At 45.9% G+C, this 21,610-nt stretch overlaps 1 long non-coding RNA gene across 1 annotated transcript; it reads left to right on the plus strand.

The window, feature by feature from the left end:
- The first annotated feature begins 9,279 nt into the window (after window positions 1-9,279).
- LOC137221950 (uncharacterized) lies at window positions 9,280-13,484 on the plus strand. Its single transcript, XR_010942216.1, has 2 exons — window positions 9,280-9,812; window positions 10,932-13,484. It is a non-coding gene; the product is annotated as an uncharacterized lncRNA (long non-coding RNA).
- The last annotated feature ends 8,126 nt before the right edge of the window (window positions 13,485-21,610 follow it).

Genomic DNA, 21,610 nt, shown 5'->3' on the forward strand with positions numbered 1-21,610 from the left:
ACTGGGCAGCAAGTAAACACAAGCACAGGAGTCAGTGCTCTGGAAGAAGTGAGTTCTGCTGCTACAGAGCACAGAATCTCTTTTTTCTTTGATTTAATTTTTATTCTATATTGGAGGATAGTTGATTTACAACATTGTGTTAGTTTCAGGTGTACAGTAAAGTGATTCAGTTATACATATATCCATTCCTTTTCAGATTCTTTTCCCGTACAGTTTGTTACAGGATATGGAGTAGAGGTCCCTGTGCTATGCAGTAGGTCCTTGTTGATTATTTTATATATAGTCGTGTGTATATGTTAATGCCAAACTCCTAATGTATCCCTCCCCGCCATCTTTCCCCTTTGCAGAGCACAGAAACTTGGAAGGGCAAGTTCAGGGTAGGATTCTTGCAGGAAGGGCCATCCTTTCTAAGGATGTGTAGAAGCTCCTGGGGTGGCAGGAGAGAGCAGTGTGTGTTGAAGTTTGAGAAATGTAGGAAAATATGGCAAAACTAATGTACAGGGCTGGAACTCAGGGTTTGGGAAAGAAATGAGAGTCGATACTGAAAACTTAGTGGGGCCCAACAGAAAGGCGCCTTGTTTGTCCTGTCAGAAGTTTGGATGTTTATCCTGAAGGCTGCGGGAAACACCAAAGAACAGTGACATGGAATTCTGGTTTAGAGGCTCACTTGGACCTCCATGTGGAAGGCAGTTGATTGGGTGCAGGGTGAATTGTAATCTAAGGGTCCCACTTAAGTTATAAAAGGTGGGACCGGGTTTTGCAGATCTGAGAGAGAATGGGTGAGGCCTGGTGAGCAGTTAGAAAAGGGAGGGCAGCAAGCGTGGGTGACAGTTCACAGCTGCATCTTTTTGAGAGATACAGAGCACAGTAGAAAGGGATTGGGGGTGGCGAGAGGATCTTCCTTCATCTTCAGTGCTTTAGAGGGGCCTGGTAGACAGGTCTGGGCCCAAGGTACAGATGTGGGCTTTTGGGAGGACAGGTGTTTGAAGGCATGGTAGAGACTTAGGTTATCCACAAGAATATCCAAAGAATCATAGGTCTGAGAGTTTTTTTAAGTGGGTATATTTGAGGATGTTTATAAGCTGAGAGAAAGTAGCCAACAGAGGAAGGGTGTAAAGATCTAGGAGAGGAAGTGATTGTTCATTTGTTTTTGAAAAGCTGAACACTTGTCGTGTGCCTGGCCCGTTTCTAGGATCTGGGGTTCACACCATCTGTTATCTTTTCTGCAAGGACAGTTCAATTCATGCCCCGGTGAACAGAAGTCAGATTATTCTTTGCATCCCATTCAGGTGTAAGAAGTGTTTTGTACCTCTGAAGGGAAGCAAGCTCTATCCTTTGGTCACCTGCTGATGATAATAGCATTGGCTGAGACCTGACCATTTACAACGAAGGCACTTCTGTAGGTAATAAGTTCCAGGAGGGCCCGAACTGAGTATGTCTGTTTCAGCATTTAGCATGGTCTAGCATCTGAGAGGCCGGTACATTATTGGCATATAGTAGACTTAAAAATGAATATTTGTGGATTGTCTGAATGAGTGGATGTGTGTGATTCATATCCTATTTGCAGGTCCTATGCCCTGCAATGGATTTTCAGTGTCAGGTTGTGAAAGTATTTATGACGGGGATTGGCATTGTTCCCTATCTAATGGATAAAGATTACACATGAAAGGACTTTACACTGACATCCCAAAAGCCTCATAGGAATTACTTAACAAAAAAATAAAATTGGATTCTGTATAATTTCTAATTTGTAAGCTGGCCAGAACACTGGTATTTCAGCCAGTCCTCTGGTAGTTCCGATGACGTCCCCATGATCACCCAGGCATAATCAGAATGGCTTTAGGATTTGAGAGCCAAAATGTTCCTCAGTATTTACTGCTTTGCTAGTCCATTTAAGAAAATGGACTATTGAAAAAATAGCTTCAGACACAATATGGCATTTTATGATTTAGCATGAAATCTGAGAAATATAGAGGTTATCTGAAGCCTGCAATGGTAACGTTCCCTCTGCTATTGAAGTTATTGTCTTTAAACAAAGATTCTACATCACTAATGCTATATATATATATTTTATGATATTCAGGTTAATTTCCAGTTCTAAGGAAGTAATTGGTTGGTTGGTATGAGAGATGGTGTGGCTTCCAAAAGTGAAAAGTATTATTTTGTTGTAATTTCCGGCTACCTAAGGATGGGAGAGGCCCAGGACACTGCAGTCAGTATATTATGTGAAGCAGGTTATATTGTGGTTTATTTATGAACTTTTACATGTTTATTTTCTTCTTTGCGGTAGGCGGGCCTCTCACTGTTGCGGCCTCTCCCGTTGAGGAGCACAGGCTCCGGACGCGCAGGCTCAGCGGCCATGGCTCACGGGCCTAGCCACTCCGCGGCATGTGGGATCTTCCCGGGCCGGGGCACGAACCCGTGTCCCCTGCATCGGCAGGCAGACTCTCAACCACTGCGCCACAAGGGAAGCCCACATGTTTATTTTCTATGCAAGTTTGTGTGCTCCTTTTTGAGTTTTGGTAGATAAGTGTTTTGTAACTTTGGAATACTTGGAGTTATATACATATATATATATATATGAAACTTATATATATATATATATATGAAACTTATATATATATATATGAAACTTATATATATATATATGAAACTTATATATATATATATATATATATATTTTAATGTAGTAGTTAAAGCCGTGGAGCGTGTACTAGTCTACCTAGGTTCAAATTCTGGCTTTACCCTATGACTTCCCTGTGGCTTCCTCTGCTCACCTATTAAAAAGGAGGATAATAAGACTGCTGTGGTGAGTTACGTACTAAGTGCTATTTAAGCATTTGCTATAATGATTATGTATACTCGAAGGCAAGGAACTTGCCTCTTGATCGTCTCTGTATTCCTAGTGCTTAAGAATTCCTAGTGCTTTCCTAGTGCATTGTCTTAGGATAGAGATAGCTCAGTATAGTTCTTCTCACTATAAAGTACTGTTACGTTGAAAGTCTTTGCTTGTGTACTCATAATCTATGACATATCTGCTGAGGACAAGGAAAGGAATAGTTTTAAAACTGCAATGGATAACAAAAGATTGTATGATGTAATGCCTTTATTATGTAATTATAAAACTAACAAATGATCGTGGTAGAAAATTTGAAAAACTAGACAAAAGAGAGGTCAACAAAATTTGGAGTAACTTTCAGAGTGTAGAGTTGTCCATGAATATTAGTGCTTTCATATTTTCCAGGACTTTAAGTAGACTCTGCTTCTTAAGAGTCTATTCATGATATTTTACTTTAATGATGTTTTCATCATGGGGACACACACACACAGAAATCTGTCAAAAAAAAAAAGGCATGTAAATCACTGATGTTTCAGATAGCCACATGAAATAAAGTGAGAAAGGTCAACAAGCTGAAAGAATGTGGAGTAGCATCTCCTTAATTGCTTACATAACTCTGATAATTACCTGTTTGTGGATAAAGTTATTAATGGGGAATCTAATTCAAGAAAAATGTATGAACTGCAAGCCTTCTGGAAGCCAAGTATTTCTTTCCACAAAAGGTTACTTTCCACGGCCATTCTTCCTTATTACCAGACAGGGAAAGAGTATTGTATGGCAAAGGATCTTCCTGAAGGAGGGTGCTTCCCACACTGATTGTCATAAATGACTTCGGAATTACTGTTGCTGTATTACCAAAATCTTAAACTAGGATATTTTTGACAAATGTGGTCCTTAGTTAATTTTTAGAGCTACAAACTGTCAGATGGCTCTGAAATGACAATTGTCTGGCTGTTCTTCAGGGTGATCACAATACGGTAATGACCTTGAGGTATCACTAAAAAGCAGGAAGGTGTGAGTCTTCTTTTGGTGCCAGAGTGAAATGCGAGTTGGAGTTGGAGTTGGAAAAGAGGCCCACAACCAAGTGATAGAGAAGGAAATGTGAGGTCATTGGTGAAAAACCAGGTTGAAGTTAAGGTGAAGAGGCATGAGGAAATGGTCAACTGTTACAGTATTACAAAGATCATCAAGAAGCATATCCATGAATGTGGTTTGTATTGCAATCTGCTGAAAAAGAGACAAATATCCTGGCCTGGCCTTCATGGAGATTATATTTTATTGATTCTGATAATAGATTATTGTTGAAAAGGGCCTCCTATAAATTATAACCATGCAAAGGCAGCAAGATAATTTTTTTTTCTTTATGTATGTGTTTCTCATTCCTACTCACTTCTCTCTTAGGGGAAGAGAAAATCACACACACAAAAAATGTCAAGTCTCAGCTATTCCTTTTCAAAATAATTTTTTTCCAAATTCCAGTGGAGGCAATAGGTTAACTGTTAAGATTTGTAAGGCTCAGAAAGCTAGATTTTTACAAAGTGTAGCGAAATTTTATTACATAAATAATAGCTTTGGAAAGAATATATGATGATGCAAATTTGGCAAAAGCTGGCTTTTCTTCTGTGAATGACTTCACTGTGTTGGGAGAAGAGGCAGAGAAGAAATCAAAGTAATTAAACATGGGGTGAGTTTTCCTGATAGGGGACTCTAGTGCTTTAAAATAGACTAGATAATCCTAGAGATAATCTGAGGGTAGAACAGACCAATGCCTCATTTCCAATCTGGTACCCTGGAAGAAAACAGTGTATTTTCTTTGAGGTCTTGAGAGGTTTTTCTTCTGCTTTGTTTTGGTTTTCGTTCATTTTGTAATCAACCTTATTAAGGTATCATTTACATACAATAAAATGCAGACATTTTCAGTCAAGGGTTCAGTGACTTTTAATTAATGTATACATTTGTTTAACTACCACCCCCATAGATAACAATTCTAAAACCCTAGAAAGTTTCCTCCCAGGCTTTTGCAAAAGTATCCCCATCTCCCACCCCAAGGCCACCACGGATCTGTTTTTTATCTTTAGAGATGACTTTTGCCGAGTTTACAATTTCATGTAAGTTGAATAATACAGTGGGTGCTCTTCTGATCTGGCTTCACTTGCTCAGCATATGGTTTTTGAGATTCATTCATGTTGGGATGTTTTAAACCAGGACTTTAGCCTGGGTGGCTGATGTTGTCTGAAGGCACCTATAGGTACATCTGAGTCTCTGGCATTGTCACTGTCTGTTCTTGGCTCCGTATTTTCATCTTTACTAAGAAGCACAAGGTTGAAGTAAGGAAGATCACTGTCAGTATAATGGAGGTGAAGTGGGTTCTGTTATATAATATTCTCAGCATAAATTGACCTGCTTGGAATCATTGTGTTGGTAATCGACAAGGATACTCTTCCTCCAAAAACCTTGATACTATAAAACTTCTAAAGGACGCTGTCCTAGGACTCTTTTAGTTTTCATTTTTTGGGAAACATTTCTGGAAAAATCAAATGCTCACAACCTGAAAGAAGCAATTATTCACCTGAAGGCTGACTCTGCTAAAGTTGAGTTGTCCGACCTTTACATGCTGATAGAACCCAAATAGCCTTGCAAAACAATGCTCTCTTATTGGATATAAGCATATAGATTGTTTAAGGTGGACGTGTATATGCATTAAAGTGAAGAAACAAAGAATCTTTGAGTTTCCCGTGCTGGTTTTTTTTATTTTTTCATTTAAGTTTCTATAGCGTATGCTAATAGTTCAGGGAAACCTCAGTTTAGTTTTAGGTCCACTCTACATAAATGTTGAAGTACTCCATACCCACCTTTTTTCTACCTTCCTTCTTTTCTTGCATCTTTCCTTTCTAACTTCTTATAATCCATTATACTTAATCCTGCATTTGCTGAGGTGGCAATTAGTGTAGGAAAATTGAAAGCACTGTGAAATTTTGCTGTTCAGAACGCATGTTGACCAAATTCTATATTGAGAAAAGGTCTGAATTTACCCAGAGTAACCCTTTCTCAGCGTCTTTGAATAAAGGCCATAGAAAGTGGGCTATATATAATATCCTGACAGGTATGTAGAACTCATAGCAATTGCCCTAAAGAGCTTACCTAGCGTAGATGCATATGAATGCATTTAATGATTGTTTTATTGGCAGCAGTGCCAACATACACAGTCTGTTTTGTTTTATATCATTCTCGTTACCTGCTGTTTACCACTGTATAATGGTAATGGCGTGGTTTCTATGGCTTGTGAATTTCACGGCCAAATAATATGTAATTTATTGCACACTTCAGTGTAGAAGATGGAGACTCCATAACTTTTCGTGTGCTCTTTGCCCCTTTGGAATGTATTACGCTGAGATCAGGCAATGTTATAAATTTATTTGAAATGTGCATGATAGCTAAACATCAATTAGGACTGATGGGCAATATTTCTTCTTCCAGCAAGATAACAGTTTTTAAAGACGAAGCCATTGAAGGTGGAGTTACTGAACATGGGACTCAGTTCACTGGGATCCTTCTTAGAAAAATAAAGGACAACTTGAATTGGATTTGTGTGGCTTATTCAAGTAGTAACTAATCAGCTACATCTTGGTGAACTTAATTTGTCACAGTCGTTTGGTATTTTATTAACTCTCTTCCCCTTCTTCCCCCGACTCTCACGAGAACGGATCATGAGTATCTTAAAACATACTAAGTCGTCTTCCATCCCTGTTAATCTAACTACAGAAGCACACTTTCCTTATCAAATGCAACTTACTGTCTTTTAGAGTGGCTGGGGTTTTAATTCTCTACAAAATTAAAACCAGCAAAGAGAAACATTTTCAAGGAGCCACACATTGTAGAGCTTTAGAAATAAGACTTTAGAATTAAGGGCAACTATATCAATTTATAGCTAAAGCACCTGAGGCCTAAAGTAGGAAGGTAACCATCAAGGTCAGGGAAGGGGTTGAAGATCAGGTTTCAAGCTGAGAAAGAGTCTACAGGGACTCAATCTGAGCAGGTCAAAAACTGAAAGGAGATCACAAATGTTCTGGGAAGGCTGGCATCTGGCCTCCAGTGTGGGATTCAGATGGGGAGTGGGTCCTGGGGGAAATGAGCTTCTGCAGTAGGCAGAGAAGTCCACCTCCTCTCCGGAAAGTGCCACTGACATCAGGGAGTTGAGGGGAAACAGCAATGAATTCCAGTCCACCTGAGAAAGCAGGCCAATCTAATTAACTCTGAATTTAGGCTTATTTCAGATACTTCTTGAGAAAGAACTTGGACAAGAGCAAGTCCCACGCAGCCTCTTTTAAATCCATGCCCAGTATTTTCTGGTGGAGCTGCTTAAACCCTCCAAGTGACTCCAGTATTTTAATTTCACTCTGTATTTAATTCCGACAGTTCTATGATTGATTATTTAATGGGCAAATAAGTAGGGTCACAAAAGAGTGTGAATGTATTTTACAGGATGAGGATGGGCCGAGTGGAGCAGTCTGGAATAGGACACCAATAAAAAGGGATCTTGGTAAAGAAGAACGTCTATTAGAAATGGAGAGGAATTCCCAAGGGAATTAGTGCCTGACACCACGCCCTTCTCTCTGCATGTTTAGAAGCTAGTTTCTAATTTTATTTTCATAGGAGATGTCCCTGTGATGAATTGTCTTTTACCTCCACACTATTTATCACATGGACATATTGTGAAGTTTGTGTGAGAGAAAGCAAGTATTAGAATTTGTCTTGCAAGCAGCTATAAGCACTGCCTGGAACAGTCTAGGATAGAAGGAAAAGGAAAGGAAGGTGGAAACAAAGGAGAAAGACAGCTAATGATGCTGGAGTCTCTCGCTAGGATTTGTGGTATCTCGTTTTGAAACTAAGTACAGAAAGTCAGAACTTGACTGATTGTTTCTTGATCACGGTTTGTTTTCAGTTTTGCTTTTTTCTTGCTCTCTCATCAGTTATTCCAGCCAGTGCCACGTCATTTTCAGTTTCAGTAAGCATGCCTGTCTTGTTTCCATTTGCATTATTCATGCAAACGTTGATTGAACTGATGACCCCGAGTTATCACGGAAACATTAGATACACCAGTGGTTACATTTCTTAATTTTAGAAAAAAATTACCGAGTGAAGGTTAAAATAACTCCTCTTCAATTTGTCATTTAAAAAAGCTTCTCCTAACATACAATACCTCATTGCCTAACAATGCCAGATAAATGAAGAATTCTTATGTATTCATGAATGCAGGCTAGTCTGTATATTTTTTGGCAGGTATGACCGTTACCGAGGGTAATGGCCTTGTTTGCTGGCCATGTCCTGTCTCCTAGAAAGTTGTACTTTGTTTTCTTTCAGTTGGTGCATTGGATATCAGAGGTGAATTTATAAAACTATACTTCCCTTTACAGTTACTTTGTTTTGTTTTGTTTTATTTTACTTGAAGTATAGTTGATTGACAATGTTGTGTTTCAGGTGTACCGCCAAGAGATTCAGATATATGTATTTCTTTTTCAGATCCGTTTCCTTTATAGGTTATTACAAGGTATTGAATATAGTTGCCTGTGCTATACAGCAGGACCTCGTAGTTTATCTACTTTATACATAGTATACACTTACTTTGTGTGATCCACGCTGGTCAGACCACATAATTATCTTCATTTCTGATATAATTTTTTCAGGTCCAACCTCAAATCTTTGATGAGAAGATATTTTAAAATAAGTTTAGCGTGTGTGTGCTCTAAATCCAACAGTAGTTATTAGAGATATGATTTTGCACTAGGTATTCCTCTCTTTTTTGTTCTTGGCCAACCAATTGAAAATTAGTTTTTATTTTCTGGTTGGTTTGCTAGATGTTTATGACTATAATAAAAGTGTTAAATTTTCTCTCCTATCTTAAAGCACAATCTGAATTAACAATGGATATTGTGCTATACGTAGGGGCTGTGATATAAATATAGTTTCTAATTTCAAAAACATATAGCCCAGAAGGGAACACAGACACATATGCAGCAATTATGGCAACTGCATCTGTTTACTAAGTGAAATAGTACTGAGATGGATAAAGTGCTAGCAAGCCTTGAACAGCCAAATCAGCTTCAAAAACAGATGCGCAGTTCTTTAAAAATATTTTTAACATTTTTCTAGCTACATGTAGAATATAACTTAGCATAAAAACGGTATGGGTTTGAGGATATGGGGAGGGGGAGGGTTAAGCTGTGACAAAGTGAGAGAGTGGCATGGACATATATACACTACCAAACGTAAAATAGATAGCTAGTGGGAAGCAGCCGCTTAGCACAGGGAGATCAGCTCGGTGCTTTGTGACCACCTGGATGGGTGGGATAGGGAGGGTAGGAGGGAGACAAAAGAGGGAGGGGTTATAGGGATGTATGTATATGTATAGCTGATTCACTTTATTATATAGCAGAAACTAACACACCATTGTAAAGCAATTATACTCCAATAAGGACGTTAAAAATAAATAAATAAGTAAAAGAAGGCTGACTCATCCAATTAAAAAAAAATAAAAGAAATTCTCTTGTCCTGGATTCAAGAGAAGGGATGAAGTAAAAGGATGAGGAAGAACAAGAAGAGGAAATGTGAGCGTGGAGAGGGTAGGAGGAAGAACAGAAGGCAAATAAGTGTATGTGCTTCCCTTGCCATCCCTGACTTTTTTTTTTTTTTTTTTTGGCGCTTCAGGAAAACCCAAAACCCAGAGGAGAGCACAGAGGTGCTCACCACTGCATGTGAACAAAAAGGTGGAGAGAAGAGAATGGTGGTAATCTGGGCAGGCAACTGGAGGATGACCTGAGTGCATCTCGCCAGGGAACGGTCCCCGTTCCATAGAACCCCTGAAGATGCCAGGCTCTTATGTTTAGATGGGGGGCCAAAGGCATCTGTGGGGTCACCACATACATCACTCCTGGAGGTGTTGTTCACATTGTGTTCTTTGTAAAGAGTGTCCCTGGTGAGGTTCAACATCTCCCTCTGCAGGACCCAGCCTTGCCCTCCCAACCCGCCGAGGTCAGCAGGCAACATCCCCAGGTGTGGTGAGATATCTGGAGTAGCCCTGGTACCCCCCAGTTCAGGCGTCCTGGGGAAAGGGTGAGGAGGACAGAGGCACCGGGGCTTCTTCTCACGCAAGCAGACAGCTCACCTGGCCCAGCGCTGCTGCATCCCTGTGGGCACGTGGTAGCCCTGGCATGCGGTAGGGGACACAGCAGGATCCACACCTGGCTGGGATTTGCCCACCCCCTGGGGACCCCGCAGCCTCTGTGGAGCCCCACTGAAGGGCCTGGGTCACCTCATGGCACCATTTCTCTTTACCATAGATGTGTAAAAATTGAATACAACACACACACAAAATGAAGGTAATTCAAAGCAATGCTAATTTAGGATGAGTTAAAGGGCCAGGTTTCCAAATTAATTATGACCTTAAAATTAGATAACAAATACATCTGGTTTTATTACACGCTGAAAAACAGTGTCTTCTACAAACTTTTCATGTTGGGATACAGCAAAGCTATAGAATTTATGATTCTATGACCGCAGCATCAGGATATTTTAAAATTAAAAAGCACAGGCAAGTTTGGCTGGGGTGTTAAAGAAAGAAAAATGATTATTAGGGGAAAAGGGAACATTGCAGTTCTCTGCCCACTTCCACTGTGCTGGTCTCATGATGGGCCGTGTTGCGTGTGGGCTGGAGGGACAGGGTCACTACTCCCACCTGTGTCATCAGACCTCCCACTCCTCACAGCGCCCAGGTGGGAGGGACCCACACTTTTCACCCTGGAGCCCCAGAGCCTCCCCTTTCCTCTGCATCACTTTCACTGTTCAGGGGACCAGTCACTTGAACGCCGCCCGGCCAAATGCCCAGGTTAAATCGCCCCTGTAGGACAGGTCTCTCTGCTACCAGAACACACTTGGCAAAGAGCAGCAAACAGGCCCCAGTGCCCTGGGGATGTGAGCCCTGGGGATGTCAGGGCCCAAAGTCACTTGCAGGGTCTGAGTAGCCCCCTGGGTCCCACACACCGACCCCAGGGAGCCCACCTCCCCACTGACTCCAGTCCCTGCCTTTGTGTGGCAGGTTCTGGTCTGACACCTGTGAGGACTGTGACCTGGAGGCCTCAGCCTGAGACTCAGAGGGGATGGAGCTTGTGCAGCGTCTGGCAGCTTAAATGAGACATGAGGCCAAGGAAGGAGGGCCGCCTCTCTGCTCCCTCTCCGCTCCTGAGTCAGTTAGTGAGTGCCGGTTACTTCCTGTCGGAGCTGTACAGATTTAGCATAAATTTTAGATACATGTCTTACTTTTAACAGTGAAAGGCTGTTACATCAAGCAAAATTGATCTCCTCCTTGGTTTTTTTTTTTAAACACTTCTATGTAAGATAACACACAAGTATAGAAAAGCACCCTCCGCAAAGGGAGGGCTCAGTGAATTACAATGGGCGCTGCACTCTGGGGAGCAGTAGTTTTTCCCTCTGTGAAAGCCCAGATGCTTCTGAGAAGCTCCTCTCAACTTCCTTACTCTGGCCCGACCTCCACAGTGGAAATCCCAAAGGGACTGGATTCTCCCAGCGCTCCAGCACCCTCCACTACTTTCTGATTGTGCTGCCACACTCATTTTGAGTTATTTGTGTGTAAATCACTGCACTTGGAATATACGTGGAGTAACTGATTTCATTCTTATAACCGAATAAGTTAGCACTTATTCTTCTCCCGTTCTACAGGGGGTAGCCAGGGTGCTGGGGACGTCCTGTATATTGAACTGGGTGTTGGTAACAGATGTGTTTATATTTACAAGCAACCATAAAGCTCTACGCTTAAAATCTGTGCCCTGTACAATACACCAAGTAAACTTCAATTAGAAAGAGATGCCAAAAAAATTTCCCCACAAAACAAACTTCAGGGCCCGGTGGCTTCCTCTGATTTCTACCAAACATTTAAGACAGAAACGATGCCCGTCTCCTACACACTCTTCCAGAGAACAGATACAGAGGGAACACACCCACACTGCTTTCATCGGACCAGGAGAATACTGATGTCATACCCGCAGCAGATATTACAGGACAGGAGAAATTACAGGCTAAAGACTTCTGAATGTCGATGTCAAAATCCAAAAGCAAATATTAGCAGTCTAAATCTAGAGGTTTTCAGAAAGGAAGGAAACTAGGATTTCGTGGCGGTATTTCCAATGGTTGATGTGGACAGGATCACTGGGTGTTTGGGCGCTGCCTGGGAACGTGGAGAGAAGGGACAATGCCATCGGGTTAGTGGAATGAACATTTGGTGACAGAGATTAGGAGGGCCTGGGTCATCCTCAGAGACAGTCCTGGGATGGGGTCTCTAGGCTGTGGCTATGGAGGGGTCCCTCTAGAAGGGCATGGGCCTCTCTCCTGTGCCACTGCAGGGTCTAGGGATGGATGAGGAGTTTGTAGGGGCTGGATTTTGATGAGGAAGGATGAGCAGGGAAGGTGCGCCCTCAGAGCCAGTGCAGCCACGGCCCCTCCCCAGCCAGGCCGTAGCCCAGGCTACTCAGACAGTTGCTCACATCAATAGGCGACAGTGGGGCACGCCAGCTTCACCCACTAAACCACCAAGCCCAGCCCAGCAGGCCACTGTCCTCATTAATCAGCACTACCTGTGCATCCAGGGCTGGTTGTTGAAGACCAAGCTAATTTGTTAGAGACATGCCATGTGGGCAACTGGCTTGGAGAGACCAGGGCTCTGAGCCACGTGGAGACAAGCCGACCACTGGTCAGACCACCAGGAGGCTCACCCAGTGTGTGAAGATGCTGAGGGAGGAGGGACGTAGATGGGACCCCCTGATCCTTCAAGGGACCTTCTTTCAGGGATATTTAAGAGCTGTGGGGTCAGGGATCAACATGTAAGGGAGGCAGTGGGTCAGGCCTGGGCCCTCCTTTTGGCTCAGACCCCTCCTGTCCTTGGAGCAACCATGGGGCAGGCAGGAGGATTGGGGGGATGGAGGGAGGGGAGCCCTGGGCTCAGGAGTCCAGAGCACCATCTAGAGCATTCAGGGGTTCAGGGATTTCTGTCCCAGGGAACCAACTACATTCCTGTCCCACATCCGTCATCAGCTTTGCGACTCCGGGAAAGTCACTTAAAATCTCAACATTTTCGTGCCATGTACCATAAAATATGGTTCACAGCACCTGCCATGAGTTCCCCATGGGGCTGATGTGGGGATCACAGGAGATGATGACAGATATTCTTCACAAGCTCTAAAGCATCACACCCATAACCTTCCCCACTCCCCTGCCCTGTGGCATCCAGGTCCCCTCTCTGGAGGCAGCACTACCACATTTCTTGCTTATTCTTCCAGACATTTAATATTTGCACACTTAGGTAGCACTTATGAAGTAACCATCATTTTTCATCAGGGTCTACCTGATTTGCTGTATTAAGCTTCATCATGTAATACTAATAAGTGGGCCCTATTAACATTTCCATTATCACAGAACAAGGAACTGAGGACAGAGGGTCTGCATAACTTTCCCAGGTTCATGTGGCTTCTGGTATGATTTGAATCCAGACCATCAGGCACCAGCCCCCACTCTGTCGGTCACTGTGCTGTGCTCCCTTTCTGTATTATCTCACTAAATAAAGTCATGTCCCCGTGCAGTCAGCCTGCTGGCTATTTTCAGTGCACACCACATTGCAACACCCTCTTCTCAGCCCAGCTTCGATTCACTTGACTCCCCTAGACTCCCCTAGGAGGCTGGTGAACAAAGAGAACAGACGTGTGACCTGGGAATGAATTGACACCTCTGCATGGTCTTCTCCCAGCAACATATCAATAGTTCTCTCAGTTTCTGTCGTGTTTTCCAGGATCATGACTCGGGTACCAAGAAGAAAAGGAAGATTATAAAGGAATCAAACACAGGATGCACAAGAATATCATCTGCGATCAAGATAATCTGCTGGCCATCCGCAGCGGTGGTTCAGGCACATCAGAATCAGCATCTGGCCAAACAACAGGGTAGGGACACAAATAGCACCCCCACTAACCACTCCATTGAAGGTACTGTGGAAATAATACCAGCAAGTAGATTCAGGAGCAATGGCTGTAGTTTGTACAGCAGAGCCTGGATCTGGCTGAGGGAGGATTGGGCAGGGAAGGTGCCCACTCAGAGCCCGTGCAGCCACTGCCCGCTCTTAGCCAGGCCTTAGTCCAAGCTGCTCAGACGATTGGTCAGTTTCTAGTCAGTGAGACCCTGGGGGCCTGTAAACCTCATCTGTTAAGCCACCAAAACACCAGCCCAGTAGACCCTGTTCCCAGCTAATGAATATTAACTGCTCATCATCCAGGTTTGATCAGTTGAAGATGATGCTAATTCTCTGTGCAACTGTCATGTGGGCAGTTGGTTTGGACTGTCCTGGGTTTTGAGTCAGTTAGGGAGTCAAGTAGACTACTGGTCATTCAGGGTGGTCACCTGACCACCAGGAAGTCTCACTGCAAATCAGCTGCTAGAATCAAGTGCTGAGGGGGAAGGGAGGGGAGATGCACACATATTTGGATACCCCGGTCCATCAGGGGGTCTGCATTTGGGGGAAAGACATGGTATTTGGGGTCAGGGATTGAAACGTAGAGCCAGGAGGTGGGTCCAGATTTGAGCCATTCTCTTGGGCCAGGCACCTCCTCCGAGTACCAGCTGTCTCCCTGCAGCATCCTTGGGGCAGGAGGATGTGGGAAAGGGAGCGAGGAGAGCTCTTGGTTTGTGTATCCAGGGCGTGATCTCATGTCCATGTGTTCAGGAATCTCTATCCCTCCCCTGCCTCAGACCCATCACTCATCAGTGTTGTGACTCTGGGCAAGTTACTCAATCTGTCTAAATTTCAGTGCCCTGAACCATAAAATATGGGTCACAGCCCCTACTCTGCCCACCCCACAGTGCATCACAAGAAATAATATTCTTTCCATGAGCTCTAAAACGTCTTACTCATGTCATCAATGTGAAAAAGTAGGCTCTCTCCTCCTGTTTGTAGCCTCCTAGGTGCCCTTTCTGGAGACGACCTACTTATTCTTCCAGGCATTTAATACTTGAACATTTATGTAGGTAGCACTTATGAAGTACCCATCATTTTTCTTCAGGCTTTGTATTTACTAATTTTTAGCCTCAGAACATAATACGAATAAGCAGGTCCCACTAATATTTCCATATCACTGGCCAGGGAACTGAGAAACAGAAGGGCTAAGTAACTAACCTTCCTAGGTACACACGGCGTTCAAATAGTCTATCTATCTATCTATCTATCTATATCTGGATATGTCACATTTTCTTTATCCATTCACCTGTTGTACACTTAGTTGTTTCCTAGTCTTGCTTTGCCTTATTTTATTTTTTTACACACACTGCATGACATGCGGGCCTTAATTCCCTGACCAGGGATCAAACCCATGCCCCCTGCAGTGGAAGTGTGGAGTCTTAACCACTGGACCACCAGGGAAGTCCCCTGCTTTGCCTATTTTAGAATCAGATTATTTGTTTTTGTTTGTTTGTTTGTTTGTTGCTATGGAGTTGTTTGAATTCCTTATAGATTTTGGATATTAACCTCTTATCATACATGTGGTTTGCAAATACTTTTTCCCATTCCTAGGTTGCCTTTTCATTTTGTTGATTGTTTCTTTTGCTTTCCAGGAGCTTTTTAGTTTGATGTAGTCCCACTGGTTGCTTTTTGTTTTTGTTGCTTGTGGTTTTGTTGTCATACCCAAAAAATCATCACCAAGACCAATGTTAAGGAGCTTTCTCTTTATGTTCTCTTCTAGGAGTTTTACAGTTTCAGGTCTTACATTTAAGTCTTTAATCCATTTCAAGTTAATTTTTACAAATGGTGTAAGATAGGGGTCCACTTTCTTTGTTTTGCATGTGGGTATCCAGTTTTCCCAACACCATTTACTGAAGAGACTATCTTTTCCCTGTTGAGTATTCTTGGATCCCTGTCAATTAGTTGCCTGTATGTGTGTGGATTTATTTCTCGGCTCTTGATTCTGTTGCATTGGTGTATGTGTCTGTTTTCATGCCAGTACCATACTATTTTGATTACTCTAGCTTTGTAGTATAATTTGAAATCAGGAAAAGTGTTGCCTCCAGCTTTGTTCTTCTTTCTCAGGATTGCTGTGGCTTTTGAAGTCTGTTGCAGTTCCATACGAATTTTAGGATTGTTCTTCCTATTTATGTAAAAAATGTCATTGGAATTTTGATAGGGATTGCACTGGATATGTAGATTGTTTTAGGTTGTATGGACATATACTCTCTGAGTGCGATGTGCATGTAAATGATTTGCCTAAGACTTATTAAAGCAAAACAAAAAAAGTCAAAGAAACTGCTACATTAGAAAATACTAAACGTGTAGAGTATGGGCGGCTGGTGTGTGCTCAGGATGACCCAGCCCCCTCCAGGCCAGAGAGATGGGTGGGAAGCAGCAATTACAACAGACAAGGATGACCCTCCCTGTTTACCCCTCCCTCTGGGCCCATTTTATTCCGGGCTGCATCATTTAAACTCAAAACACACTTTTAATATAGGGCCCTTGTAGCCATCTTGTTGTGCTACTCTTCACAACCCATGAGCAGGGTCACAGGAAACTGTCAACAGGTCTGGCTTTCCATGTTACCACTCATACAAGCCAGTGCTTTTCCACACTTGATCTACAGATCACAGACACGTGAGGATTATGCAAAAGAACAAGAACAAAGCTTTATTATAAGTTTCACATCGAAACAGGGTCCACACGAGGCCCAGCCTGGGAGGAGGTGGACACTGATGGCCTCGCCCCAAAATTATTGGCTCAGGCCAACTTCCTCCTCTTAAACCCCAAGGTAATGAATCGCGACCTGGAGGAGAATGACTTGCTCGATGGCCCAGTGGTTTTTTGTCCAGCCAAGCCCTGGGCAGGTGATGAGGGGGCCCTAAGAGCAAGGCTGCACCTTGCTGTACCCACTGCGGAGCTGAGGCTGATAGGAGTAGAGGCCGGAACCGACACACCCCTAAAGTCAGCCTTGGCTGGGCATGGGCTGCGCCCTCTGCTGGAAGTAGGCCGGCCCTGCCTGGGTGCGCCCCCACGGATGTGATGTAAGATGGGGGCAGTAGTGCCTCCGAACCTAGACTTCTTATTAGGGCTGGGTCCCATGGTCACTGTGGGGTGGCTCTGGTGAGGCGGGCCCCAGGAGTTCAGGCCCACGCTGCCCCCATTGCTGTGTGTGGTGCTCGGGGGCCCCCTCTTTCTTGCCATAATTCTGAGAGCTGCAAACATGCAGCTCAGATCTGCGGGGCCGCCCAAAGCTGGGGGGCTTGGAGCAGAGGCAAAGACTGGAGCTTTCCGTTTCCTGGCGAAGAGCTGGGGAGAGCTGCCCAGGTCCCCGATGGCATAGGTCTCATCCCGCAGCGCACTGTTGATGCGCCGGAACGCTGCTTCCTTCTCCGAGTCTAGGTCTTCGGCGGTGACCCGGAAACCCGGCTCAGGGGCTGGGGGCAGCCTCAGAGGCTCCCCTTGCCGGTGCGGCAGCAGAGGAATCCTGCGTTTTCGGGGCCTGGGACTGTCAGATGTGCAGGAGCCCTTCCTCCAGGGCCCTTTCTGCCCTCTTGCTGCCTCTGCATTTTTGTCAGGCTGGCTTTTCCTCTGGTAAACCACCGGAGCTGCAGATGGCGATGGAGGGCCCTCCTCGCCCCCTGTCTTCGCAGACTTCTGGGGCAGCCCTTGCGGTATGGCGGGACCCCTCCTTCTTTCCACTGGCAGGAAACCTCGGGTGGAGCTATATGAGCTCGTGATGGCGTTTCTTTGGGGGCAGGAGCTCATACAAGAGGTCTGCTGTTTCCTGGCGGATCTGTCCTCTGCCCACTTGGCGTGGAGGTCTCTCTGCAGAGGTCCAGGCCTGGGCACGAAGAAAGAGCCCCCCAGGGGCCTAAATGCAGATCGTGCGCCCCCGGTGTCATCGGGGCCGCTTCTCTGGTCTTCGTTCCTCCCTGTGACTGTGGGGACTTCCTCCTGCTCGGCCATCCCTTGCCCGCTCTCTCCCAGGGCCCTCAACACCGTCTTCTCTGTGCTGTAGTTGTAGTTCGGGACACAGCTGGGTGTCGTGGCCGGCACTGGCTGCCCCTGCGCCACACTGACAGTGACTGTGTCCACTGCGGACACTGAGCTGCGGGACGTCGTGGAGGTGCGAGCACCCATCTCTGCCTTCTTCCGATGGCCTCGCCTGAAGATGGAGATAAGGATCCCCATAAGGAGTGCAGCGTCTGCGGGATGGTAGAATGGGGTCTCAGAGGCTCTGTGGCAAAGTGCAGATGCAGAGTCACTGGACACTTGTGGGCTGGCCTGCGAGTGGATAGCCGGCCATAGACAGCTGGGTGACCCGGGCCGGCTACGGGAAGTCGGTGGGCGCGGGGAGCGGGCTGGGGGCAGCCGAGCCCTCCTGGCAGGTGCTGGTCCCCCAGTGCCCGGTGTGAGGGTGAGGGGTAGGGCCTACCTAAGTAACTGCTCCTAGAGAACATGGGTGAGGTCGGTCCGTGGATAGAGAGCTGGGCTCCGAGCACTCTCCTTCAGCTGCCAACTCGGCCAAAAGCGGAGTGCGCTCTCTTTGGCCTGTTGCCTTTTTATACTCTGAAACCTGTGAGCGAACAATGGGCGTGCGTTGGCGGGGCGCAAAAGTTTAGGGAGGGGTGGCGCATGCGCAGAGTACACGTCAGGCCCTGAGGCGCACAGGTGAGGATGCGCGCCCCTGGACCGTCTAGCGCTTCTGAATCTCCCCGGGGGTCTGAGGGCTGGAGGTGTTTGCCTTGAGGGTGATGAGCTTCTTGGCAGGACAGCTGGCCCTTCTCCCCTGGCCGTGCCCCAGTGCTGTCGGGGTAACTAACTGTACTGGACGGGATCCCCGCCCAGCAAAGTGGAGCAAGGTCGCTGGCTGTGCAGCTCCCACAAGAGGCGGCAGCTTTGGCAGCGGCGCCTCTGCGTCCTCCTGCCCTTTCCCCTGGTGGCACTGGAGGGGAGAGCCGCTAAGAACGAAAGTGCCCACACCATCCAGATCCTGCTGGGGTGACACCTGAAGTGGTGACCAGGGCTGGCTGAGAGGGCCATACTTACCATATGACCCAAAAACCCACTCCTAGGCAATTAACCAAGAGAAAAACTTTTCACAAAACACATGTGAATGTTTTAGCTATCTTGTCCACAATTCCTAAATATAGGACTATTGAGGTTATCCAATTTTCTTGAGTTTGTCATTTTTTAATTGTTCTTGGAATAACACTATGTATACATATTGTTTCACAGTCTAGAGTTAATATTTTACCAATTAAATAAAATTCAGAAGGCTTACATCCATATAGATTCTTTTGCCTTCCACTCTTTGTTATAGCTGTCATATGTGTCACCTTTATATGACGTCAACGCCACCCTCTGAGACTGTGGTATCCTTTTTTCATACATATACAGGGAATTCCCTGGCGGTCCAGTGGTTAGGACTCAGCACTTTCACTGCTGGGGCCCCGAGTTCAGTCCCTGGTAGGGGAACTAAGATCCCGCAGGCCACACAGGCGTGGCCAAAAAAAAAAAAGTCATACATATACAAAATAATGTAAGAGGATAATTTTTCCAGATACTTGCCATTTTTGTTGCCCTTCCTTTGTTCCTGAAGTTGCAAGCTTACTTCTTTCTTGTGTCATTTCACTTCAGCCTGAAGAAGTTCCTTTCATGTAATATTGTTATAGCAAATTGTCTGGTGATGAATTCTCTTAGTTTTCTCTCATCTCCATCAGACTTCATTTTGGCTTTTGTTTGGCTTTCAGTCTTTAAGGATATCCTTGCTTTAAGGATATCATATCCTGGTTGGTCTTTTCCTTTAATACTTTAAAGATGTTATTCCATTCTTTTCTGGTCTCTGTTTTCTGATGAGAAATCACAGTCCTTCAAGTTGACATTCTGTGATGTATAACAGGTCGGTTATACAAGATTATTCTTCACCTTGGCTTTTTTATCAGGTTGTGTGTCAGGGTGAGGCTTTCTGAGCTTAGGTCTGTGTCTTGAAATCAGTGACGTTTTCAACTATTCTTTTCCTCATATATTTTCTTCTGCACCTTTCCTTCAGACCCTCCAACGGCACAAAAGTTAGAACTTGCAATATTGTTTCACATGTCTCTGAGACTTAATTTTTGTTCAGTCATTTATCCCCCTTCAGTTGTCACCCCAGCAGGATCTGGTTGGCTTGGGCACTTCTGGGTTTTTTTTTTTGTTTTTTTGTTTTTTTGCACTTCTGTTCTTAGCGGCTCTCTCCTCCAATGTTACCAGGTGGGAGGGCAGGCGGACGCACAGGCGCTGATGCCAAATCTGCCACCTCGGGCGGCGGCTGCTGAGCCAGGTACCCTGCTCTCCAGCTTTCCTGCTCTGGTGGCCGGGGACCCATCCTGTAGAGTTAGAGCCGGCCGGGGGAGAAGGGGCAGCTGCCCTGCCAAGAAGCTCATCACCCTCAAGGCAAACACCTCCAGCCCTGAGACCCCCGGGAGATTCAGAAGCGCTAGACGGTCCAGGGGCGCGCATCCTCACCTGTGCGCCTCAGGGCCTGACGTGTACTCTGCGCATGCGCCACCCCTCCCTAAACTTTTGCACCCCGCCAACGCACGCCCATTGTTCGCTCACAGGTTTCAGAGTATAAAAAGGCAACAGGCCAAAGAGAGCGCACTCCGCTTTTGGCCGAGTTGGCAGCTGAAGGAGAGTGCTCGGAGCCCAGCTCTCTATCCACGGACCGACCTCACCCATGTTCTCTAGGAGCAGTTACTTAGGTAGGCCCTACCCCTCACCCTCACACCGGGCACTGGGGGACCAGCACCTGCCAGGAGGGCTCGGCTGCCCCCAGCCCGCTCCCCGCGCCCACCGACTTCCCGTAGCCGGCCCGGGTCACCCAGCTGTCTATGGCCGGCTATCCACTCGCAGGCCAGCCCACAAGTGTCCAGTGACTCTGCATCTGCACTTTGCCACAGAGCCTCTGAGACCCCATTCTACCATCCCGCAGACGCTGCACTCCTTATGGGGATCCTTATCTCCATCTTCAGGCGAGGCCATCGGAAGAAGGCAGAGATGGGTGCTCGCACCTCCACGACGTCCCGCAGCTCAGTGTCCGCAGTGGACACAGTCACTGTCAGTGTGGCGCAGGGGCAGCCAGTGCCGGCCACGACACCCAGCTGTGTCCCGAACTACAACTACAGCACAGAGAAGACGGTGTTGAGGGCCCTGGGAGAGAGCGGGCAAGGGATGGCCGAGCAGGAGGAAGTCCCCACAGTCACAGGGAGGAACGAAGACCAGAGAAGCGGCCCCGATGACACCGGGGGCGCACGATCTGCATTTAGGCCCCTGGGGGGCTCTTTCTTCGTGCCCAGGCCTGGACCTCTGCAGAGAGACCTCCACGCCAAGTGGGCAGAGGACAGATCCGCCAGGAAACAGCAGACCACTTGTATAAGCTCCTGCCCCCAAAGAAACGCCATCACGAGCTCATATAGCTCCACCCGAGGTTTCCCGCCAGTGAAGAGAAGGAGGGGTCCCGCCATACCGCAAGGGCTGCCCCAGAAGTCTGCAAAGAAAGGGAGCAAGGAGGGCCCTCCGTCGCCCTCTGCAGCTCCGGTGGTTTCCCAGAGGAAAAACCAGCCTGACAAAGATGCAGAGACAAGAGGGCAGGAACGGCCCTGGAGGAAGGGCTCCCGCGCATCTGACAGTCCCAGGCCCCGAAAACGCAGGATTCCTCTGCTGCCGCACCGGCA

The sequence above is a fragment of the Pseudorca crassidens genome, chromosome 3 (genome assembly GCF_039906515.1).
Source record: "Pseudorca crassidens isolate mPseCra1 chromosome 3, mPseCra1.hap1, whole genome shotgun sequence".
Taxonomy (NCBI): domain Eukaryota; kingdom Metazoa; phylum Chordata; class Mammalia; order Artiodactyla; family Delphinidae; genus Pseudorca; species Pseudorca crassidens.